The 10,193-nt window shown below is 40.6% G+C and overlaps 1 long non-coding RNA gene across 3 annotated transcripts in view; it reads left to right on the top strand.

Moving 5' to 3' along the window:
- The first annotated feature begins 218 nt into the window (after positions 1 to 218).
- The window catches only part of LOC123612968 (uncharacterized), a 178,856-nt gene continuing 168,881 nt past the window's right edge, over positions 219 to 10,193 (top strand). For all 3 annotated transcript variants that reach the window (XR_012510689.1, XR_012510688.1, XR_012510690.1), the window contains exons 1-2: positions 219 to 274; positions 860 to 967. This is a non-coding gene — a long non-coding RNA (uncharacterized LOC123612968). The remainder of the gene's footprint in view (positions 275 to 859; positions 968 to 10,193) is intronic.

Genomic DNA, 10,193 nt, shown 5'->3' with positions numbered 1-10,193 from the left:
TAAGGGGGGGTATTTATGGAATAAGACAGGCATAGGGCGTGTGGGCAAAGGTGACTGGAAATGAGAAAAGATGAGGAAATCACTGTTCTGCGCAGGTGCAACTAAGCTTCGGCCGCCTTCCTGGGAGGCAAGGTCACGCTCTTGGGGTGGAGCGTGGGGCCCTTCGACGTCAAAAAGGTCACGAATCAGACGCATGCGCATGCTCAGTCGGAGGGTGGGTGGTCTCAACTAGTCTTAACCGACTGGAGCAGGAACGGGACACAGCTGATTCCAGGTTTCTGTAAACCTATTCAGGCAAACATCTTGTTTAGGCTACCTGAGGCTTGGGGTGGGCGTGCTGGTTTTTGTGAAAACAAAGCGGGCTTAATCACTGAAGGCTGGTTACAAGTTTAATGGGTTTAACTGCCGATTGCCTCAGTTTCAGGTGTGGCTCAGTGTTTTTGCTGGTTTACAGAACTGTGGGTTAAATGCAGATGTGGAGTGAAGTGGCCTGAGAGTGTTAGAAGGAGCCCTGGAGGGCTTGGCCAGTAAGAAATCATGACCTTGTACAAGTCACTTCTTTTCCAGTGCTGCAGTTTCTTGCCTCTGAGATGAGCGGGTTCTACAGGGGCAATTGCTGGAGTCCCATTCACCTGTAAGCTCTCTGATTCTATGTTGGACCTTCAGCTCAGTAGAGTCTTTGAGCCCCTGGAAGTTGTTTTGGATAAATCTCCACCACGACTTGTTACATTTTAAAGAATTTGCCCTTTCTCCATGTAAAGGATGGCCCCAGCACTGCCAGAGATTTTATTTATTTTTTTTTCCTGAGAGAGATGTGTTCATTAATCCTTTTTTTGTTATTCTCATTCTTGTCTTTCAGGCAATTAAGGAAGTCCCAATACCCCCGAGGGCTCCTGAGTTTAAGAAGCTTGTCCCGCTGCCTGCAGTCTGTGAAGAAGCTGCCCATGGGTCTCAGAACTCATCCTGGGTGAGTTTGCACCAGCGCATGCATAACCTCAAACTGCTGCTTGGGCACCCTTTTGGCTCTGACTCTCGGATCTTAACTGGCTGATCATGGTCCCAGGTGAGCCTAGAAAAGGTGCAGATGCCTGGCTCAGAGAGGATCTTAACCAGAGGAATAGGTGTTCCAGGATTCCTGGGTGTGCTCCTTTCTCATTTTTCCTCTCTCACTTTCTGCCTTTCCATCTCTCTGGGTATCTTTCTCCTTCTCCACCCCTTTTTTTATAGTCAGATGGCTTGGTTTCACATCTATAAATATGAAATATCTCTGGAGGAGCGGTGGCATGGTGCTTCTTGCTCAAGAGGGTCTGAACTATGAGGTGTCTTCTTTCTTGTGTATTCTAATTTCTTTCTTTTTTTAAATCTACAAAGTGGAAGCAGTGCAGGTGTGGGAGTCGGAGACAGAGACTTTGGTTCTGAGTTCTGAGTTCTGAAAGCTGTGTGACCCTGGGAAGTTACTTACCCTCTCTGAACCTCAGTTTTCTCAGCCCAAAGGTGACATCATCTACACTCACAATGTGGTGGTTGCCTTCTAACCTGTCCTCCTCCAAGCCACTCTCCTAGGGCAGATGGATAGAACTTTAAAGAACATAAAGCAAGCCTTAATTTTTTTTTTTAATTTTACTTTTTTTTTTTTTACAAAGTAGATTCTTTTTGATTCAATTTGTTTAAACTAAAAAAAAAAAGCAAATCTTGTAAAATCTTATCATATTTCTGTTCAGTATCCATCTCTGTCTTCCTGAAACATTTAGAATAAATTCCAGGCTATGTTCTGTGAAACCCTGCAAGGCCTCACCCTGCACCATGCTGCCCTCACTCATTAGGTGCCCCCCATCCCAGTCTTACTGCCCCATGGCCTTTGCATATGCTGTTCTTTCTGTTCAGAATAGCCTCCTTCTACTCTTTACCTAGCTGATTCTTTGATCCTCAAGTCTCACTTTAAATGTCACCTCCTGAAACAGACCTTTCTTGACTCCCTACCCAGTCTATTTTGGGGCTTCTAGTCCTATTCTTTATAATTTTAAGCTTTATTATTTTTATTTTAAAAATTTATGGTAAAAGTTGCATAACATAAAAATTTACCATCTTAGCTACTTTTTAGTGTCTAGTTCAGTCTCACTAAGTACATTTACATCCTTGTGCAACCATCATCACCATCCATCTCCAGAATTTTTTTAATCTTCCAAAGTGGAATCTTTTATTAAACAAAAACTCACCATGCCCTTTTCCCATTCCCTGATAACCACCACTATACTTTCTGCCTCTAGGAATTTGACTACTCCATTCTTCATATAAGTGGAATCATGCGGTATTTGTCCTTTTGTGACTGGCTTATTTCATTTAGCATGATGGCTTCAAGGCTGATCCATGTTATCATATGTGTCAGTATTTCCTTCCTTTTTAAGGCTAAATAATGTTCCTTTGTATGTGTATATCACATTTTCTTTATCCATTCATCTGTGGATGGACCCTTGGGTGGCTTCCGTCTTTTGGCTATTGTGAACAATGGTGCCATGAACATGAGTATACGGTTATATTCTTTTATAGCATCTTGTACTTTTCCTTCAGATCTTGTGTGTTGATTCATTTACTTTCTCTGTCCTCCAGTAAACTTTAAGCTGTGCAAAAGCAGGAACTGTTAACTGTTTTGTTTACGATGTATCAAATGCCTTTACAGCATCTGGCATGGGGTGTTTGACATGAACGCCAAAGCTAGTTTCTTTATGCTCAGATCCTGCCTCCACTACTTAGTAGCTGTGTGACTATAAGCAAATGACTGAATTTCTCTGTGCCTTAGTTTCCTCACCTATAAAATGGGGATAAGATGTGTACTTGTCTCCTAGGGTTATTGGAAACATATGTGTAAAGGGCTTAGAAAGACATATTGTGAATGTTAAGTAAATGTGTGCCATTATTATTGTCCTAGTAGATGCTCAAATATTTATTGAGTCAGTATGTTAAATGAGTGAGATGATACTGGAGGTGAATTTGTTTCCCTCCTCATTTCTGTCTTTCGTATGCATCTTTATCGTCCTGCCCTTCCCAGCAGGTGCAGATGCTAATGGAAGGCATTTTCCAGCATCTCTGGATGCTCATTAGTGTGCCATTAGCAGATCCTCTCTGAAGCCATGGTTCTCAGCCTCGTGCACATTAGAATGACCTGGGGAGCTTTAAAAAATCCTGATGCCTAGGCTGCACCCAGACCAGTTAAATCAGCAAATCTAGAGGTAAGACCCAGACTTCTGTATTTTTAAAATTCCCTGGTCATTGCGATGTGTAGGCAGGGCTGAGAACCATTGACCTAATGTCTGAGTGAAGCTGGGAGGTAGCGTCTGAGGGCTGGATGCTTGGGCTCAGCTGTTCAGAATCTAAGCATGCCCGAATTTGGGAGAGGTTTCTGTAATCTTGAAGAGCAGACTTGTTACTAACGAACCACACATGGCCAACAGTCATATGAAAACACATTCAGCCTCACTAGAAAATCACAGAAGGGTAGATTAAAAGACCGCGGTGACTGTTCATTTGCTTCTCATCAAATTGGTACAGATTTAAAAATAATAATCACAATACCTAAGGTTTAAGGTTATGGGGAGTTGGGCAGTTGGGACAGTCTGTCTGCAGGACACTTTGGCATTAAATATCGAAGTCCTTATAGGCTTTCAGATCAGATCTGTTGTGTATGGGTAAACAAAACCACTGACTTGAAAAAAAAATTGTATTACTTTTTTCTGACTACAGAATTTCTATATGTTTATTATAAATAAAAAGATGTTGAAGTGATCTATAGTCCCACCAATCTAACATTGGCTTATATTTTGCTGTCTTTCAGATACTTTTCCTACATGTATTTATAACTTTTTAAGAAAATGCAAGCATATTATGACTACAGTTTTATAACCTGCTGTTTTTTCTACTTTATCATATTTCATATATTATTGGTACCAAAAAATATTTCTTGTCTGCTTAAATGAATATTTTCCAACAGTGTAATTTTTAATAGCTTGAGATTTGATTTTTATGATGTACCATAATTTAACTAATCCTGTATTATGGGATATTTCCATTATAAATTACTTTGCCATTCATATTTGTCTTAGTCCATTTGAATGGCTATGACAGAATATCATCGACTGGGGGGCTTGTAAACAACAGGAATTTATTTCTCGTAGTTCTGGAGGCTAGAACTTCAAGATCAAGGTCCCCATATGCTTGGGTTCTGGTAAGAGCCCTCTTCTGGGTTGCAAATTGCTGACTTCTTGTGACCTCACATGGTGGAAGGGGCAGGGGCATCCTCTCAGGTCCCTCCCCATTAGGAGGGCTCCACCCTCATGACCTAATCACCCTCAAAGGCCCCCAACGTCCAAATACCATACACTAGGGATTAGGTTTCAACATGAATTCTGAGAGAAAATAAACATTCAGCCTGTAGCATTGCTCTTGTAGACAAATCTTTGGGTGTGTTCAGTTATATCCTTAGTATAATTTCTTAGTATAAAGTGGCTTTACTAGGATAAAGAATATATACCTATGTAAGGCCTTGTTTCCCTTTTAGCTTTCAAAGCTTAAAAAAATGCATCTAGGTGTGTTAGTAATAACTAGGGGCAATAGTCTATGAGTAAATTATTCGTAAACAGAAGTGGCAAAGAAGGCAGAAACAAAGGGAGGCTCTATTCAATCCTTAGTTGATCATGGTATGTATTAGCTGGTTGTTGTATTTTAGGCACCATATGTATACCTGTGTGTGTGCGAGCACATGCACTTGCCCTTATGAGCACGTGCGGTATAAATCCCGCTGATTCCTTCATGCAGGCAGACAGGCTCGCAGTCCCTGCTTCTGAGTCAGCTCCTTTCACAGTCTCGACCCATCGTTTTGTCCTTACTTTCCTGGCTGATTGTACAACCGTACCTCACACCCCAGCTTCTGACATCTGTTTTGTTCTCCGAACTTGGAATCTGCATTTGCAGTACTGACCAGTAGAGTGAGCAAGCCGGTTAGAAGCCTGGAGTTTGGGCTGCAGATGAGGATTGCCTTCTGCCAACACTGGCTTTCATGGGACCTGCCCAGCTGGGCTTCTTCCTGACACCTCTGCTCCCCGATCCCAGTTAAGGAGAATGCAGGATACTAGGGGGCAGGGGGTCTCTGAAAGTTCACAAACCTGGGGTGGCCAGTACCTCCACTGGTACGTGACAAAAAGAGGAATCCTCCTCTTTCCATGAGTAAGTTTCCAAATGGTTCCCAGAAGTCACCTTTCTTCTTCCTCTTCTTCTTTTTCTTCCTCTTCATGCGGAAGCAGCAAAAAAGCCTCCAAGGCTTGTACATATGTTTTCTTGGCGATAGAGAAGCTCTGTTTGTAGCTTAAGCCCAAATCATGATCTTCAGAAGGCTGTTGGGGAGTCAGAAACTGGAATAAAGAGATACGCACAGGGCTTTGGAAGAAAGTTGGAATCTCAGTGGCAGCTCCAGCCATAATTACTCATGAAAAGTCAAAGACCAGGGCAAGTTATTTATTTGATTTTTCATAAAAGGCCGCTTTAGGTTAGTTGAGTTGGAGCCCAGAGATAGAGCTGGCTTTCTTATAAGATGACTATGAAAACAGGCAAGGAAGACCACTCTGTTCTAACCTGGAGGCTGACTGGAAGGGCCTTTATCAAAATGTTATTCTTTTCCAGAAGACATTCATCATGTTCAACAGGGCTTCATCCTGGTGTTGTAAAGTGAAGTCTTGCCTCAGGTTAAACTAGCAGCATTGAGGGAAAAAATAATTCTTCTGACTGCATCCAGGGAGCTGTCACCATGATTAATTAGCCTGGACAGTCCCGGGTGGGTGCTAAGGACCAAGGCACTCTCACCTACTGTTTGTGCTTCGTCAGTGATGTGGGTTGGGCTCAGGTCTCCTGCATGTCATCCTCCTTCTGGGGAAATGACACTCTGAGACCTATCTCAGGGAAATCAGTGGGCAGGATTGGGTTTAAAACCTGAGAGGCAGGAGTCCAGGCTGGCTTGGTGCCTAAGTTGCTCTATACAGTTGAGCAATTTTTTCAGTACACTTTTGGAGCTTAGTTTTCTCAAATACAGCATGGCTCCAAACGTGCCTTATTATTGGGCCATTGTCTACCTCTCCTTCAAATAGGAGACTACATCCAAGCCTTATCGGGCTGCTTTCAGCTTTTTCAGTTTTCTCTTCTTCCTCTCGCCATTAGCCGTAACCCAAGCCCTGCCCTCTGTTTGCTACAGAATGTACTTCCCTCCCTTCTTCTCTAGGCGAATTCCTGCATATCCTTCAAGCCTCAACTTAAGTAGAGCTCTCTTTGAGAAGTCTTGCTGGATCCTCTTCTGGGGGGTTAGGTTCCCTTAGCTCTCTGTCTTCCCCTAAAGTGGTGCTGACCTCTCATACTGTGATAGCTCATTCGTGGCTGCAGCTGGCCTTTGGGCTTCTTGAAGTCAGGGAAAGTGTCTAACTGTTTCAGCACTGTAGGTGCAGTACCTAAGGACAGCGCCTGGCACATGGGAGAGGCTGAAAAAACCATAAGGGAATAACAGTAGGAGATGAAATAAGGGGAATCGTATTAGGTGAACAGCATTAATGTTTTGAGTGTAAACACTATCCTCATATCCTAAAATGTGCACGGTTATCCCTCACCCTCACTTTTACACACAAGCATGACAGCTACTGAACTTTTGATACCCATTTATTGAGAAATAGGAAATGTCAAAGGTCACTATGAATTAGCAAGCCTTGGAATTAATTTGTATTTTATTAATTGCCATAACATTAACTACATGTGAAAATGCTCATAGATACTAAATTGTGGAATACTCCATCAGAGACTAAAATTGTCTGTGTTTTAAAATTTATTTTTCAGCGTGAGAAGTGAATAATAACTGCTTTTGGAATCATTGAAGGTGGTACCTCCCACCTACCTCTGTTCTCCCCCTCCCTCCAATTCTCCCTGCTGGAGTGGATATAAGAATCTCTCATTCACTTGGAAAGTTTCTCTGAAAGAATAACTCACTTTATTTATTTACTTACTTACTTGAAGTATAGTCAGTTTTGCAGTGTGTCAATTTCTGGTGTACAGCCTAATGTTTCAGTCATACATGTACATACATATATTCCTTTCATATTCTTTTTCATTATAGATTACTACAAGATATTGAACATAGTTCCCTGTGCTATACAGAAGAAATTTACTTATCTATTTTATATATAGTAGTTAGTATCTGCAAATCTCAAACTCCCAATTTATCCCTTCCCACCCCCTTTCCCCCGGGAAGCCGTAAGTTTGTTTTCTATGTCTGTGAGTCTGTTTCTGTATTGTAGATAATTTCATTAGTGTTTTCTTTTTTTAGATTCCACATATGAGCAGTATCATATGGTATTTTTCTTTCTCTTTCTGGTTTACTTCACTTAAAATGACGATCTCCAGGTCAATCCATGTGGCTGCGAATGGCATTATTTTATTCTTTTTTAGGCTGACTAGTATTCCATTGTATAAATATACCACAGCTTCTTTATCATGTATTGATGGACATTTAGGTCATTTCCATGTCTTGGCTATTGTAAATAGTGCTGCTGTGAACATTGGGGTGCATGTGTCTTTTTGAATTAAGGTTCCCTCTGGATATATGCCCAGGAGTGGGATTGCTGGATCATATGGTAAGTCTAGTTTTAGCCTTTTGAGGAATGTCCATACTGTTTTCCGTAACAGCTGCATTCCTACCAGCAGTGTAGGAGGGTTCCCTTTTCTCCACACCCTATCCAGCAGTTACTGTTTAAGGACTTTTGAATGATGGGCATTCTGACTGGTGTGAGGTGACACCTTATTGTAGTTTTGATTTGCATTTCTTGGAAAATTAGTGACATTAAGCATTTTTTCATGTACCTCTTGGCCATTTGTATGTCTTCATTGGAGAACTGCTTGTTCAGGTCTTCAGCCCATTTTTGGATTGGGTTGTTTGATTTTTTTTTTTTATTATTAAGTTGTATGAACTATTTATATATTCTGGAAATTAAGCCTTTGTTAGTGTCATCACTTGCAAATATTTTCTTCTATTCTGTAGGTTGTCTTTTTTGTTTTGCAATGGTTTCCTTTGCTGTGCAAAAGCTTATACTTTTAATTAGGACCCATTTGTTAATTTTTGCTTTTATTTCTTTTGCCTGGGTAGACTGCCCTAGGAGAACATTGCTTAAGATTTATGTCAGCAAATGTTTTGCCTATGTTTTATTCTAGGAGGTTTATAGTGTCTTGTCTTATATTTAAGTCTTTAAGCTATTTTAAGCTTATTTTTCTGTATGGTGTGAGGGAGTGTTCTAACTTCATTGATTTACATACTGCGGTCCAGTTTTCTCAACACTGCTTGCTGAAGATACTGTCTTTTCTCCATTGTGTGTGTGTATATATATATATAAATGATTGTGGGGGGGGTAATTAGGTTTATTTATTTATATATTTATTGCTAACAGAGGTCCTGGGGACTGAACCCAGGACCTCATGCATGCTAAGCAGGCACTTTACATCTGAGCTATATACTCCCACCCCTGGAAGAATAACTCACTTGTGAATTACCAAGAACTATTATTATTACTAGCAGTAATAGTAATAGTAGTATGGTGGTAATTATTACTCACTTAGGAGCATGATATATAGCCTCACAATTTAGGGAAACGGGTGTAATCAGATTCTTCGTGTTTTGAAGGTGCATAGGAAAGCTGCTTCACCCTTGAGGGAGAAGAGACAAAAAAGTTCTGGGGCCAAGAGCTGGCAGATAATCATAAACCATCCTGACTCAGTGCTTCTGGGATGGTTTGGACTTCAGATAAGCCTAAAAAACTTAGGCTCTGAGTTCTCATCTTGTAAACCTCAGCATTGCAGCGCTTACCTCTGAGTGACTAGGATCATCCTGCTCCAGAGAACCTCAGTGATCACAGTGAGTTGCCATAGCAGCCAAGTGTTGGACCTGTAGGACCCGTCTTCAATGGCAACTTGGTGGTGGAAGACTAATTCATCCCTTGTTCTCTGTGTGCTTGGGTGGGAAAGCAGATTGACACCCTCCTGGACAGTAAAGGAGTGAATAATTGAAAGGAAGAAAATGGATTTTCTGCTAATAAATTTGGTAGGGATTGTTCTTGAAAAATCAGTGGGAGTGAGTTTTACAGGTGGGGAAACAGCATAAACAAAGGCAAGGAGGTGAGGAAATGTGGGGTTGATGGTGGAATGAGTAGCTTGGCTTAGTTAAATTCATAAGGAAGAAACAACATGTAATAGTTGAGGGATTCAGTTTTGGAGTCAGACTTGAGGTCTTTTTTTTTCCCTCTCTCAGTGACTTGCATACTGATCTTTCATTTTTTTCCCCCAATAATTTATCATGAAAAATTTTAAACATACAGAAAAGATTAAATAATTTTACAGTGAAAACATATCACTGGATTCTGTAATTCACAGTTTACTATAGTTGTTTTACCATATATCTATCCATCTATCATTTCATTTTTTTAATGCATTTCACAGTAATTTGCAGACATAAGTCCAATCTTGCCTAAATCCTTTGGATGCATGCCATTAACTAGAGTTTAATATTTGTGGTTCTTCTAAAAGTTTTCCTTTTGAGATAAAATTTACATACAATGAAATGCACAAATCAAAGTGTACCATTCAGTGAGTTTTGATGAATGTGTAACCCAATGATCTATCAAGATATAAAACATCACCATCACCCTAGAAAATTCCCTCATGATTCTTCCCAGTCATTCCCTGCTCCCACACCCCCAGAGGCAATCGTTGTTCTGATCTTTTTCCATTGTAAATTAGTTTTGCCTGTTTGGAATTTTTATATATGGATTTGTATAGTTTGTCCTTTTTTTGTGTGAGGTTTCTTTCTCTCAGTACAATGCTTTTGAGACTGACCCACATTACTGCATTCATGGTACTTCATTCCTTTTTTTTTTTTTTTTTTTCGCTGAGGAGTATTCTTTTGTACCACATACCACAGTTTGCATCTCCATTGTCCTATTGCTGGACACCTCAGCTGTTTCTAGTTTTTGAGAATTACAAATAAAGCTACTATGAACATTCTTGGACAAATGAATATTCAAGAAATAGTTTTACCTAAAAATTCTGCTTTGTAGAAATAGGTTCTGGCTTCTTTTGGCTACACACCTAGGGGTAGAATTGCTGGGTCTATAAGGTAGGTG

The sequence above is a fragment of the Camelus bactrianus genome, chromosome 12, assembly GCF_048773025.1.
Source record: "Camelus bactrianus isolate YW-2024 breed Bactrian camel chromosome 12, ASM4877302v1, whole genome shotgun sequence".
NCBI lineage: Eukaryota > Metazoa > Chordata > Mammalia > Artiodactyla > Camelidae > Camelus > Camelus bactrianus.
This window is presented reverse-complemented; position numbering and strand designations above follow the sequence as displayed.